This window comes from Carcharodon carcharias, chromosome 11, assembly GCF_017639515.1.
Source record: "Carcharodon carcharias isolate sCarCar2 chromosome 11, sCarCar2.pri, whole genome shotgun sequence".
In the NCBI taxonomy this organism is placed as follows: domain Eukaryota; kingdom Metazoa; phylum Chordata; class Chondrichthyes; order Lamniformes; family Lamnidae; genus Carcharodon; species Carcharodon carcharias.
In genome coordinates, this window is record NC_054477.1 from 166,710,743 (window position 1) to 166,727,154 (window position 16,412).

A 16,412-nucleotide genomic window follows, 5' to 3' on the forward strand; every position below is an offset into this window, starting at 1 on the left:
AACTGTGCCAGGTCTAAAATACCAATTGTACCAGCTCACAAATATGAAGAGTGGCAGCTCCGAAACACCAAATTTTCATGTTCTCAAAAAAAAGTGTACTAGGTCGTAAACGCAAAGTATACCAGATCAAAACAACCAAAAGTTGCCATTTCCCTAACACCCAGTGTACACATTCCCAAACATCAAATCTGCCAGCTCCCAAAATCCAAGAATAGCAAGTCTCAAACACCAAGAGCACGAGGTCTCAAACACCAAGATCACCAGGTCTCAAACACAAAGAGCACGAGGTCACAAACACCAAGAGCACCAGCTCTCCAATCCCAAGATCACCAGTTCCTAAATACGAAGAGAAGCTAGTCTCAAACACCAAAATCACCAGGTCTCAAACACGAAGAGCACCAGGTCTCAAAAAGCAACAGCACCAGGTCCCAAACACGAAGACCACCAGGTCACAAACACCAAAATCACCAGATCTCAAACACCAAGTGTACCAGGTCTCAAACACCAAGACCACCAGGACTCAATCACCAAGAGCACCAACTATCTAACACCAAGAGCACCAGGTCTCAAACACGAAGACCACCAGGTCTCAACCACCAAGAGCAACAGGTCTCAAACACCAAGAGCACCAGCTCTCAAACACCTAGATCACCAGCTCTGATCACCAAGTTAACCAGGTCTCAAAAACGAAGAGCAGCATGTCTCAAACACCAAGAGCACCAGGTCTCAAACACCAAGACAGCACGCTCTCAAACAACAAGAGCACCAAGTATCAAACACCAAGTGTACCCGGACTCAAACACCAAGTGTAAAACGTATCAAACGCCAAGAACTCCAGGTCTCAAACACCAAGGGAGCAGGTCTCAAACACCAAGTGTGCAAGGTCTCAAACACAAAGAGCAGCAGGTCTCAAACACCAAGACAACATGGTCTGAAACTCCAAGTGTACCAGGTCTCAAACACCAAGAGCACCAGCTCTCAAAAAGCAAGTGTACCAGGTCTCAAACACCAAATGTTCCAGGCCTCAAACACCAAGAGCACCAGGTCTCAAACACCAGAAGCACCAGCACTCAAACACCAAGATCACCAGGTCTAAAACGCGAAGTGCTCCAGGTCTCAAACACCACGAGCAGCTGGTCTCAAATACCAAGAGCATCTGGTCCCAAACACCAAGTGTACCTGGTCTCAAAAACAAATGTACCAGGTCTCAAACACCAAGACCACCAGGTCTCAAACACCAAGATAAACAGCTCTCAAACACCAAGAACAGCAGGTCTCAAACAGAAAGAGCACCAGGTCTAAAACATCATGATAACAAGGTCGCAAAAACCAACTTCACCAGCACTCAAACACCAAGAGCAGCAGGTTTCAAACACCAAGAGCACCAGCCCTCAAACAACAAGTGTACCAGGGCTCAAACACCAAGAGCCACAGGTCTCAAACACCAATACAACCAGGTCTCAAACACCAAGAGCACTAGGTGTCAAACATCACGAGCACCAGGTCTCAAACACCAAAAGCAGCAGGTCTCAAACACCAAGAGCACCAGTTCTCAAACACCAAGAGCACCAGTTCTTAAACACCAAGAGCAGCAGGTCTAAAACACCAAAATCACCAGGTCTCAAACACCAAGTGTACCAGCTCCCAGAACCAACTGTGCCAGGTCTAAAATACCAAGTGTACCAGCTCACAAATATGAAGAGTGGCAGCTCCGAAACACCAAATTTTCAAGTTCACAAAAAAAATGTGTACCAGGTCGTAAACGCAAAGTATACCAGATCAAAACAACCAAATGTGCCAGTTCCCTTACACCAAGTGTACACATTCCCAAACATCGAATCTGCCAGCTGCCAAAATCCAAGAATAGCAAGTCTCAAACACCAAGAGCACGAGGTCTCAAACACCAAGATCACCAGGTCTCAAACACCAATAGCACCAGGTCTCAAACACCAAGAGAACAAAGTCAAAATACAATTGGCACCAGATCTCAAACACCAAGAGCACCAGGTGTCAAACACCAAGTGTACAAGGTCTCAAACACCAAGTGTACCAGGACCCAAACGCCAAGATCACCTGGTCTCAAACACCAAGGACAGCAGGTCTCAAACAGCAAGTGTACCAGGTCTGAAACACCAAGAACACCAGGTCTCAAACACAAAGACAACCAGGTCTGAAACTCCAAGTGTACCAGGGCTCAAACACCAAGAGCACCAGGTCTCAAACACCAAGAGCAGCAGCTCTCAAAAAGCAAGTGAACCAGGTCTCAAACACCAAATGTATCAGGCCTCAAAAACCAAGAGCACCAGGTCTCAAACAGCAGGAGCACCAGCTCTCAAACACCAAGATCACCAGGTCTAAAACGCCAAGTGCTCCAGGTCTCAAACACCAAGAGCAGCATGTCTCAAACACCAAGAGCACCAGGTCTCAAACACGAAGACAACGCGGTCTCAAAAAACAAGAGTACCAGGTCTCAAACAACAGGAGCAGCAGGTCTCAAACCCCAAAAGCACCAGGTCTCAAACACCAAGAGCTCCAGCTTTCAAACAGCAAGACAACCAGGTCTCAAACACCAAGATCACCATTCTCAAACGCCAAGAGCACCAGGTCTCAAACACCAAGAGCACCAGGTCTCAAACATCAAGACAACGTGGTCTCAAATACCAAGAGCATCAGATCATAAATATCAGGAGCAGCAGGTCTCAAACACCAAGATCACCAGGTCTAAAACACCAAGTGCTCAAGGTCTCCAACACCAAGAGCAGCAGGTCTCAAATACCAAGAGCACCTGGTCTCATACACCAGGGGCATCAGGTCTCAAAAACCAAGAGCACCAGCTCTCAAACACCAAGACCACCAGTTCCTAAACAGCAAGAGCAGCAGGTCTGAAACACCAAAATCACCAGGTCTCAAACATGAAGAGCACGCGGTCTCAAACACCAAGAGCACCGGCTCTCCAACACCAAGAGCACCACTTCCTAACTACCAAGAACAGCTGGTCTAGTACACCAAATTCACCACGTCTCAAACACGAAGAGCACCAGGTCTCAAACACCAACAGCAACAGGTCTCAAACACGAAGACAACCAGGTCTCAAATACCAAGAGCACCAGGTCTCAAACATCAAAATCACCAGATCTCAAACACCAAGTGTACTAGGTCTCAAACACCAAGACCACTAGGACTCACACACCAAGAGCACCAGCTCTCAAAAGCACCAGGTCTCAAACACGAAGACCACCAGGTCTCATACACCAGGAGCAGCAGGTCTAAAACACCAAGAGCACCAGCTCTCAAACACCAAATCACCAGCTCTGATCACCAAGTGAATCAGGTCTCAAACACCAAGAGAAGCAGGTCTCAAACACCAAGAGCAGCAGGTCTCAAACACCAAGACAACACGCTCTCAAACTACAAGAGCACCAAGTATCAAACACCAAAAGCAGCAGCTCTCAAACACCAAGTGAACCAGGTCTCAAACACCAAGAGCATCTAGTCTCAAAAGCCAAGAGCACCAGGTCTCAGACACCAAGAGAAACAGGTCATAAACACCAAGAGCACAAGGTCTCAAACACCAAAAGCACCAGGTTTCAAACACCAGGAGCAGCATGTTTCAAACACCAAGAGCACAAGGTCTCAAAAACGAACACAACCAGGTCTCAAATACCAAGAGCATCAGATCTCAAACACCAAGAGCAGCAGATCACAAAAACTAGGGCAACCAGCTCTCAAGTCCCAAGTGTACCAGGTCTCAAACACCAAGAGCATCAGGTCTCAAACACCAAGAGCAGCAGCTATCAAACGCCAAGTATACCAGGTCTCAAACACCAAAATCACCAGGTCACAAACACTAAGAGCACCAGGTCTCAAAGACCAAGAGCACCAGGTCTCAAACACCAAAAGAAGCAGGTCTCAAACACTAAGAGCACCAGGTCTCAAACACCAAGAGGACCAGGTCTTAAACAAGAAGAGCACCAGTTCTCAAACACCAAGAGCAACAGGGATCAAAGACCAAGAGCAACAACTCTCAAAAACCAATAGAACCAAGTCTCAAACACCACGACCACCAGTTCTCAAACACCAAGAATACCCCAGGTCTCAAACCCCAAAATCAACAGGTCTCAAACACCAAGAGCACCAGGTCTCAAACACCAAAATCAGCAGGTCTCAAATGCCAGGTTCACCAGGTCTCAAACACGAAGACCACCAGGTCTCAAACACCAAGAGCACCAAGTCTCAAACACCAAGAGCACCAGGTCTCAAACACCAAAATCACCAGATCTCAAACAACAAGTGGACTAGGTCTCAATCACCAAGACCACCAGGACTCAAAAACCAAGAGCACCAGCTATCTAACACCAAGAGCACCAGGCCTCAAACACCAACTGTACCAGGTCTCAAACACGAAGTTTACCAGGTCTCAGACAACAAGACCAGCAGGTCTCAAACACCAAGAGCTCCAGCTCTCAAACACAGAGAGCACCAGGTCTGAATCACCAAGTGCACCAGATCTCTAACACCAAGAGCACCAGGTCTCAAACACCGAGACAACACGCTCTCAAACAACAAGAGCACCAGGTCTCAAAGAGCAAGAGCACCAGGTCTAAAACACCAAGAGCACCTAGTCTCAAATAACAAGAGCACCAGCTCTCAAACACCAAGAGCACCAGGTCTCAAACACCAAGAGCACCAGCTCTAAAACACCATGACCACCAGTTCTCAAGCTCCAATAGCACCAAATCGCAAACACCAAGTGTACCAGGCCTCAAAGACCAAGACCACCAGATCTCAAAACCAAAATCACCAGATCTCAAATACCAAGTGTACCAGGCCTCAAAGACCAAGACCACCAGATCTCAAAACCAATAGCACCAGGTCTCAAACAAAAAGACCACCAGGTCATAATTGCCAAGATCACCAGTTCTGAAACACAGAGACCACCAGGTCCCAAACACCAAAATCACCAGGTCTCAAACACCAAGAGCACCAGGTCTTAAACATCAAAATCACAAGCTGTCAAACACCAAGTGCACCAGGTCTCAAACACCATTGGCAGCAGATCTCAAACACCAAGACCACCAGGTCTCAAAAACCAGGACATCCAGCTCTCAAATACCAAGTATACCAGGTCCTAAACGCGAAGAGCACCAGGTCCCAAACAACAAGAGCACCAGCACTCAAAAACCAAGTGTACCAGGTCTCAAACACCAAGAGCACCAGGTCTCAAACACGAAGACAACCAGGACTCAAACACCAGGAGCACCACGTCTCAAACACTAAGAACACCTGGTCTCAAAGACCAAGAGCACCAGGTCTCAATCACCAAGTGTACCAGGTCTCAAACACCAAGTGTACCAGGACCCAAACGCCAATATCACCAGGTCTCAAACACCAACGGCAGCAGGTCTCAAACAGCAAGTGTACCAGGTCTCAAACACCAAGAACACCAGGTCTCAAACACAAAGACAACCAGGTCTGAAACTCCAAGTGTACCAGGTCTCAAACACCAAGAGCACCAGGTCTCAAACACCAAGAGCACCAGCTCTCAAAAAGCAAGTGAACCAGGTCTCAAACACCAAATGTACCAGGCCTCAAACACCAAGAGCGTCAGGTCTCAAACACCAGGAGCACCAGCTCTCAAACACCAAGATCACCAGGTCTAAAAAGCCAAGTGCTCCAGGTCTCAAAAACCAAGAGCAGCATGTCTCAAACACCCAGAGCACCAGGTCTCAAACACGAAGACAACGCGGTCTCAAAAAACAAGAGTACCTGGTCTCAAACACCAAGAGCTGCAGGTCTCAATCCCCAAAAGCACCAGGTCTCAAACACCAAGAGCTCCAGCTCTCAAATACCAAGACAACCAGGTCTCAAACACCAAGATCACCATTCTCAAACACCAAGAGCAACAGGTCTCAAACACCAAGAGCAGCAGGTTTCAAATACGAAGAGCACCAGCCCTCAAACACCAAGTGTACCAGGGCGCAAACACCAAGAGCAGCAGTTCTCAAACACCAAGACAACCACATCGCAAACACCAAGAGAACTATGTGTCAAACATCAGGAGCACCAGTTCTTAAAAAACAAGAGCAGCAGGTTTCAAACACCAAGACAACATGGTCTGAAACTCCAAGTGTACCAGGTCTCAAACACCAAGAGCAACAGGTCTCAAAAACCAACAGCACCAGCTCTCAAAAAGCAAGTGTTCCAGGTCTCAAACACCAAATGTACCAGGTCTCAAACACCAAGAGCACCAGGTCTCAAAAACCTGGAGCACTAGCTCTCAAACACCAAGAGCACCAGGTCTCAAACACCAAGAACACCAGTTCTTAAACACCAAGAGCAGCAGGTCTCAAACACCAAAATCACCAGGTCTCAAACACCAAGTGTACCAGCTCCCAGAACCAACTGTGCCAGGTCTAAAATACCAAGTGTACCAGCTCACAAATATGAAGAGTGGCAGCTCTGAAACACCAAATTTTCAAGTTCTAACAAAAAGTGTACCAGGTCGTAAACGCCAAGTATACCAGATCCAAACCACCAAATGTGCCATTTCCCTAACACCAAGTGCACACATTCCCAAAAAGCAAATCTGCCAGCTCCCAAAATCCAAGAATACCAGGTCTCAAACACCAAGAGCACCAGGTCTCAAACACCAAGATCACCAGGACTCAAACACCAATAGCACCAGGTCTCAAACACCAAGAGAACCAAGTGGCAAACACCATTGGCACCAGATCTCAAACACCAAGAGCAACAGGTCTCGAAAACAAAGTGTATCAGGTCTCAAACACCAAGTGTACCAGGTCTCAAACACAAAGACAACCAGGTATGAAACTCCAAGTGTACCAGGTCTCAAACACCAAGAGCACCAGGTCTCAAACACCAAGAGCACCAGCTCTCAAAAAGCAAGTGAACCAGGTCTCAAACACCAAATGTACCAGGCCTCAAACACCAAGAGCACCAGGTCTCAAACAGGAAGACAACGCGGTCTCAAAAAACAAGAGTACCAGGTCTCAAACACCAAGAGCAGCAGGTCTCAAATACCAAGAGCACCTGGTCCCAAACACCAAGTGTACCTGGTCTCAAAAACAAATGTATCAGGTCTCAAACACCAAGACCACCAGGTCTCACACACCAAGATCACCAGCTCTCAAACACCCAGAGCAGCAGATCTCAAACACAAAGAGCACCAGGTCTCAAACATCATGACAACAAGGTCGCAAAAACCAACTTCACCAGCACTCAAACACCAAGAGCAGCAGGTTTCAAACACCAAGAGCACCAGCCCTCAAACAACAAGTGTACCTGGGCTCAAACACCAAGAGCAACAGGACTCAAAGACCAAGACAACCAGGTCTCAAACACCAAGAGCACTGGGTGATAAACATCACGAGCACCAGGTCTCAAACACCAAAAGCACCAGATCTCAAACACCAAGAGCACGAGGTCTCAAACACCAAGAACACCAGTTCTTAAACACCAAGAGCAGCAGGTCTCAAACACCAAAATCACCAGGTCTCAAACACCAATTGTACCAGATCCCAGGACCAACTGTGCCAGGTCTAAAATACCAAGTGTACCAGCTCACAAATATGAAGAGTGGCAGCTCCGAAACACCAAATTTTCAAGTTCTCAAACAAAAAGTGTACCAGGTCGTAAACGGCAAGTATACCAGATCCACACAACCAAATGTGCCATTTCCCTAACACCAAGTGTACACATTCCCAAACATCAAATCTGCCAGCTCCCAAAATCCAAGAATACCAGGTCTCAAACACCAAGAGCACCAGGTCTCAAACACCAAGATCACCAGCTCTCAAACACCAATAGCACCAGGTCTCAAACACCAAGAGATCCAAGTCGCAAACACCATTGGCACCAGATCTCAAACACCAAGAGCACCAGGTGTCAAACACCAAGTGTACCAGGTCTCAAACACCAAGTGTACCAGGACCCAAACGCCAAGATCACCAGGTCTCAAACACCAAGGGCAGCAGGTCTCAAACAGCAAGTGTACCAGGTCTCAAACACCAAGAACACCAGGTCTCAAACACCAAAACAACCAGGTCTGAAACCCGAAGAGCACCAGGTCTCAAACACGAAGACCACCAGTCCTCAAACACCAAGAGCACAACGTCTCAAACACCAAGTGCACCAGGTCTCAAACACGAAGAGCAACGGGTCTCAAATATCAAGACAACGCGGACTCAAATACTAAGAGCATCAGATCTTAAATATCAGGAGCAGCAGGTCTCAAACACCAAAATCACGAGGTCTCAAACACCAATTGTACCAGCTCCCAGAACCAAATGTGCCAGGTCTAAAATACCAAGTGTACCAGCTCACAAATATGAAGAGTGGTGGCTCCAAAACACCAAATTTTCAAGTTCTCAAACGAAAAATGTACCAGGTCGTAAACGCCAAGTATACCAGATCCACACAACCAAAGGTGTCATTTCCCTAACACCAAGTGTACACATTCCCAAACATCAAATCTGCCAGCTCCCAAAATCCAAGAATACCAGCTCTCAAACACCAAGAGCACCAGGTCTCAAACACCAAGATCACCAGCTCTCAAACACCAATAGCACCAGGTCTCAAACACCAAGAGAACCAAGTCGCAAACACCATTGGCACCAGATCTCAAACACCAAGAGCACCAGGTGTCAAACACCAAGTGTACCAGGTCTCAAACAACAAGTGAACCAGGACCCAAACGCCAAGATCACCAGGTCTCAAACACCAAGGGCAGCAGGTCTCAAACAGCAAGTGTACGAGGTCTCAAACACCAAGAGCACCAGGTCTCAAACAACAAGAGCACCAGCTCTCAAAAAGCATGTGAACCAGGTCTCAACACCAAATGTACCAGGCCTCAAACACCAAGAGCACGAGGTCTCAAACACCAGGAGCACCAGCTGTCAAACACCAAGAGCACCAGGTCTCAAACACGAAGACAACGCGGTCTCAAAAAACAAGAGTACCTGGTCTCAAACACCAAGAGCAGCAGGTCTCAAATACCAAGAGCACCTGGTCCCAAACACCAAGAGCACCAGCCCTCAAACAACAAGTGTACCTGGGCTCAAACACCAAGAGCAACAGGACTCAAAGACCAAGACAACCAGGTCTCAAACACCAAGAGCACTGGGTGATAAACATCACGAGCACCAGGTCTCAAACACCAAAAGCACCAGGTCTCAAACACCAAGAGCACCTATTCCTATATGCCAAGAGCAGCTTGTCAAAAAACACCAAAATCATCAGGTCTCAAACATGAAGAACTCCAGATCCCAAACACCAACAGCACCAGGTGTCAAACACGAAGACCACCAGGTCTCAAACACCCAGAGCACCAGGACTCAAACACCAAAATCACCAGATCTCAAACACCAAGAGTACTAGGTCTCAAAAACCAAGACCACCAGGACTCAAACAACAAGAGCACCAGCTATCTAACACCAAAAGAACCAGGTCTCAAACACGAAGACCACCAGGGTTCAACCACCAAGAGCACCAGGTCTCAAACACCAAGAGCACCAGCTCTCAAACACCAAGATCACCAGCTCTGATCACCAAGTGAACCAGGTCTCAAACACCAAGAGCAGCAGGTCTCAAACACCAAGAGCACCAGGTCTCAAACACCAAGAGTACCAGGTCTCAAACAACAAGACCACCAGGTCTCAAACATCAAGAGCACCAGGTCTTAAATACAAGAGCACCAGGTCTCAAACACCTAGACTACCAGGTCTCAAACACGAAGACCACCAGGTCTGAAACACGAAGAGCACCAGGTCTCAAACACGAAGACCACCAGTCCTCAAACACCAAGAGCACCAGGTCTCAAACACCAAAATCACAGGATCTCAAACACCAAGCGTACTAGGTCTCAAATACCAAGAGCACCAGTCCTTAAACACCAAGATCACCAGGTCTCAAACACCAAGGGCAGCAGGTCTCAAACAGCAAGTGTACCAGGTCTCAAACACCATGAACACCAGGTCTCAAACACCAAGACAACCAGGTCTGAAACTCCAAGTGTACCACCTCTCAAACACCAAGAGCACCAGGTCTCAAACACGAAGAGCACCAGCTCTCAAAAAGCAAGTGAACCATGTCTCAAGCACCAAATGTATCAGGCCTCAAACACCAAGAGCACCAGGTCTCAAACACCAGGAGCACCAGCTCTCAAACACCAAGAGCACCAGGTCTCAAACACGAAGACAACGCGGTCTCAAAAAACAAGAGTACCAGGTCTGAAACACCAAGAGCTCCAGCACTCAAACACCAAGAAAACCAGGTCTCAAACACCAAGATCACCATTCTCAAACATCAAGAGCACCAGGTCTCAAACACCAAGAGCACCAGGTCTCAAACATCAAGACAACGCGGACTCAAATACCAAGAGCATCGGATCTTAAATATGAGGAGCAGCAGGTCTCAAACACCAAGAGCACCAGGAAACAAACACCAAGAGCCCCAGCTCTCAAACACCAAGTGTACCAGGTCTCAAACACCAAGACCACCAGGACCCAAACACCAAGAGCAACAGGTCTTAAACACCAAGAGCAGCAGGTCTCAAACACAAAGAGCACCAGGTCTCATACACCAAGAGCACCAGGTCTCAAAAGCCAAGAGCACCAGGTCTCAAACACCAAGAGCACCAGTTCCTAAACACCAAGAGCAGCCGGTCTCAGACACCAAAATCACCAGGTCTGAAACACGCAGAGCACGAGGTCTCAAAAACCAACAGCACTAGCTCTCCAACACCAAGAGCACCAATTCCAAAATATCAAGAGCAGCTGGTCTCAAACACCAAAATCATCAGGTCTCAAACGCGAAGACCACCAGGTCTCAAACACCAAGAGCACCAGGTCTCAAACACCAAAATCACCAGATCTCAAACACCAAGTGTACTAGGTCTCAAACACCAAGACCACCAAGACTCAAACACCAAGAGCACCAGCTTTCTAACACCAACAGCACCAGGTCTCAAACACGAAGACCACCAGGTCTCAAACACCAAGATCTCCAGGTCTCAAACACCAAGATCACCAGCTCTGATCACCAAGTGAACCTGGTCTCAAATACCAAGAGCAGCAGGTCTCAAACACAAAGACCACCAGGTCTCAAACACCAAGATCTCCAGGTCTCAAACACCAAGATCACCAGCTCTGATCACCAAGTGAACCTGGTCTCAAATACCAAGAGCAGCAGGTCTCAAACACCTAGAGAACCAGGTCTCAAACACCAAGAGCATCTAGTCTCAAAAACCAGGAGCACCAGCTCTCAAACACCAAGAGAAACAGGTCTCAAACACCAAGAGCACAAGGTCTCAAACACCAAAAGCACCAGGTCTCAAAACCCAGGAGCAGCATGTTTCAAACACCAAGAGCACAAGGTCTCAAACACGAACACAACCAGGTCTCAAATACCAAGAGCATCAGATCTCAAACAACAAGAGCAGCAGATCACAAAAAACAAGGACAACCAGCTCACAAATCCCAAGTGTACCAGGTCTCAAACACCAAGAGCATCAGTTCTCAAAAACGAAGAGCAGCAGCTCTCAAAAACCAAGTGCACCAGGTCCCAAACACCAAAATCACCAGGAATCAAACACCAAGTGCATCAGCTCTCAAACACCAAGAACACCAGTTCTCAAACACCAAGAGCACAAGGTCTCAAACACCAAGAGCAACAGGTCTCAAACACCAAGTGAACCTGGTCTCCAAAAAAAAATGTACCAGTTCTCAAACACCAAGACCACCAGTTCTCAAACACCAAGATCACCTGCTCTCAAACACCAAGAGCAGCAGGTCTCAAACACAAAGACCACCAGGTCTCTAACACCATGATAGCTAGGTCGGAAAAAACAACAACACCAACTCTCAAACATCAAGAACAGCAGGTTTGAAACACCAAGAGCACCAGCTCTCAAACACCAAGAGCTCCCGGTCTCAAACATCAAGACAACGAGGTCTCAAATACCAAGAGCATCAGATCTTAAATATCAACAGCAGCACGTCTCGAAAACCAAGAACACCAGGAAACAAACACCAAAAGCCCCAGCTCTCAAACACCAAGTGTACCAGGTGTCAAACACAGAGATCACCAGGTCACAAACACGAAAAGCAGCAGGTCTCAAACACAAAGAGCACCAGATCTCATACACCAAGATCACCAGGTCTCAAACAGCAAGAGCACCAGGTCTCAAACACCAAGAGAACCAATTCCTAAACACCAAGAGCAGCAGGTCTCAATCACAAAAAAAACAAGCTCACAAATACGAAGAGCACCTGGTCTCAAAGTCCAACAGCACCAGATCTCAAATACCAAGAACTCAAGGTCTCAAACACCAATAGCACACATTCTAAAACAACAGGTGTAGCAGGTCACAAACACCAAGGCCACCAGCTCTCAAACACCAAGATCAACAGGTCTCAAACAGCAAGAGCAGCAGGTATCAAACACAAAGAGGACCAGGTCTCAAACGCCAAGATAAACAGGTCTCAAAAAACAAGAGCACCAGGTCTCAAACACGAAGACAACCAGGTTTCAAAAACCAAGAGCACCAGGTCTCAAACACGAAGACCACCAGGTTTCAAACACCAGGAGCATCAGGTCTCAAACACCAAGAGCACCAGATCTCAAACACCAAAATCACCAGATCTTAAACACCAACTGTACCTGGTCACAAACACGAAGTTTACCAGGTCTCAAACACCAAGACCACCAGGTCTCAAACACCAACAGCACCAGCTCACAAAAACCAAGATCACCAGGTCTGAATCACCTAGTGAACCAGGTCTCAAACACCAAGAGGAGCAGCTTTCTAACACCAAGAGCACCAGGTCTCAAACACCAAGACAACAAGCTTTCAAACAACAAGAGCACCAGGTATCAAACACCAAGAGCAGCAGGTCTCAAACACCAAGAGCACCAGGTCTCAAACACCAAGACAACCAGGTCTCAAACACCAAGAGCACTAGGTGTCAAACACCAATAGCACCAGGTCTCAAACTCCAAGTGTACCAGGTCTCAGACGCCAAGACCACCAGGTCTCAAACACCAAGATCACCAGATCTCAAAAATCAAGACCACCAAGAATCAAAAACCAAGACCACCAGTTCTCAAAAAACAAGAACACCACGTCTTAAACACCAAAATCACCAGGTCTCAAACACCAGGGGCACCAGGTCTCAAACACCAAAATCACAAGGAATCAAACACCAAGTGCACCAGCTCTCAAACACCAAGAACACCAGGTCACAAACACCAAGAGCACCAGGTCTCAAACACCAATAGCACAAGGTCCAAAACACCAAAATCACCAAGAATCAAACACCAAGTGCACCAACTCTCAAACACCAAGAACACCAGGTCACAAACACCAAGAGCACCAGGTCTCAAACACCAATACCACCTGGTCTCAAACACCAAGAGCACCAGGTCTCAAACGCTAAGTGTACCTGGTCTCAAAAACAAATGTACCAGGTCACAAACACCAAGAGAAGCAGGTCCCAAATCGCAAGAGCACCAGGTCTCACCAACCAAGAGCTCCAGCTCTCAAACACCAAGAGCACCAGGTCTCAAACACGAAGAGCAACAGCTCTCAAACACCAAGACAACCAGGTCTCAAACACGAAGATCACCATTCTCAAACACCAAGAGCACCAGGTCTAAAACACCAAGAGCACCAGGTCTCAAACATCAAGACAACGAGGTCTCAAATACTAAGAGCATCTGATCTTAAATATCAGGAGCAGCAGGTCTCAAACACCCAGAGCACCAGGAAACAAACACCAAGAGCTCCAGCTCTCAATCACCAAGTATACCAGGTCTCAAACACCAAGAGCACCAGGTCTCAAACACTAAGATCACCAGGTCTCAAACATCAAGACAGCAGTTCTCAAACACAAAGAGCACCAGGTCTCATACAGCAAGAGCACCAGGTCTCAAACACCAATAGCACAAGGTCTCAAACAGCAAGAGCACCAGGTCTCAAACACCAAGTGTACCTGGTCTCATAAACAAATGTACCAGGTCTCAAAAACCAAAACCTCCGGGTCTCAAACACAAAGATCACCAGTTCTCAAACACCAAGAGCAGCAAGTCTCAAACACGAGGAGCAACAGGTCTCAAACACCATGATAACAAGGTCACAAACACGAACAGCACCAGCTCTCAAACACCAAGAGCAGCAGGTTTCAAACACCAAGAGCACCAGGTCTCAAACACCAAGAGCACCAGGTCTCAAACATCAACACAACGAGGTCTCAAATACCAAGATCATCAGATCTCAAATATCAACAGCAGCAGGTCTCGAACACCAAGAGCACCAGGTAACAAACACCAAGAGCCCCAGCTCTCAAACACCAAGTGTACCAGGTCTCAAACACCAAGATCACCAGGTCTCAAACACTTAGAGCAAAAGGTCTCAAACATAAAGAGTACCAGGTCTCATACTCCAAGACCACCAGGTCTCAAACATCAAGACAACCAGCTCTCAAACACCAAGAGCACCAGTTACTAAACACCAAGAGCAGCAGGTCTCAAACACCAAAATCGCCAGTTCTCAAACACGAAGAGCAGCAGGTCTCAAAGACCAACAGCACCAGAACTCAAATACCCAGAGCACAATGCCTCAATCACCAATAGCACAAAGTCTAAAACAACAAGTGGAGCAGGTCACAAACACCAAGATCACCAGGTCTCAAACACCAAGAGAAGCAGGTATCAAATACAAAGAGGACCAGGTCTCAAACGCCAAGACAAACAGTTCTCAAAAACGAAGAGCACCAGGTCTCAAACACGAAGACCACCAGGTCTCAAACACCAAGAGCACTAGGTCTCAAACACGAAGAGCACCAGGTCTCAAACACCAAAATCACCAAATCTCAAACACCAAGTGTTCTAGGTCTCAAAAATCAAGACCACCAGGACTCAAAAACAAAGAGCACCAGGTATCTAACACGAAGAGCACCAGGCCTCAAACACCACCTGTACCGGGTCTCAAACACGAAGTTTACCAGGTCTCAAGCAACAAGAGCACCAGGTCTAAAACACCAAGAGCACCAGCTCTCAAACACCAAGATCACCAGGTCTGAATCACCAAGTGCACCAGATCTCAAACAACAAGAGCAGAAGCTCTCTAACAACAAGAGCACCAGCTCTCAAAAACCAAGATCACCACGTGTGAATCAGCAAGTGCACCAGGTCTCAAACACCAAGAGCTGCAGGTCTCTAACACCAAGAACACCAGGTCACAAACACCAAGAGCACCAGGTCTCAAAAACAAATAGCACCAGTTCCCAAACACCAAAATCACCAGGAATCAAACACAAAGTGCACCAGCTCTCAAACACCAAGAAAACCAGGTCACAAACTCCAAGAGCACCAGGTATCAAACACGAATAGCACCAGGCCTCAAACACCAAATGCAACAGGACTCAAACGCCAAGTGTACCTGGCCTCAAAAACAAATGTACCAGGTCACAAACACCAAGAGAAGCAGGTCCCAAATCGCAAGAGCACCAGGTCTTAAACACCAAGAGCTCCAGCTCTCAAACACAAAGACAACTATGTCTTAAACACCAAGATCACCATTCTCAAACACCAAGAGCACCAGCTCTCAAACACCAAGACAACCAGGTCTCAAACACCAAGACAACCAGGTCTCAAACACCAAGAACACCAAACTCAAACACCAAGAGCACCAGGTCTCAAACACCAAGAGCACCAGGTCTCAAACTTCAAGACAACGAGGCCTCAAACACGAAGAGCATCTGATCTTAAATATCAGGAGCAGCTGGTCTCAAACACCCAGAGCACCAGGGAACACACACCAAGAGCTCCAGCTCTCAGTCACGAAGTGTACCAGGTCTCAAACACCAAGAGCACCATGTCTCAAACACTAATATCAACAGGTCTCAAACATCAAGACAGCAGGTCTCAAACACAAAGAGCACCAGGTCTCATACAGCAAGAGCACCAGGTCTCAAACACCAATAGCACAAGGTCTCAAACACCAAGAGCACCAGGTATCAAACACCAAGTGTACCTGGTCTCATAGACAAATGTACCAGGTCTCAAACACCAAGAGCAGCAAGTCTCAAACACAAAGAGCACCAGGTTTCAAACACCATGATAACAAGGTCGCAAAAACCAAAAGCACCAGCTCTCAAACACCAAGAGCAGCAGGTTTCAAACACCAAGAGCACAAGCACTCAAACACCAAGTGTACCAGGACTCCAACACCAAGAGCACCAGATCGCAAACACCAAGTGCAACAGGTCTCAAACACCAAGAGCACCAGGTCTCAAACATCAAGACAACGAGGTCTCAAACACCAAGAGCATCTGATCTTAAATATCAGGAGCAGCAAGTCTCAGACACCCAGAGCACCAGGAAACAAACACCAA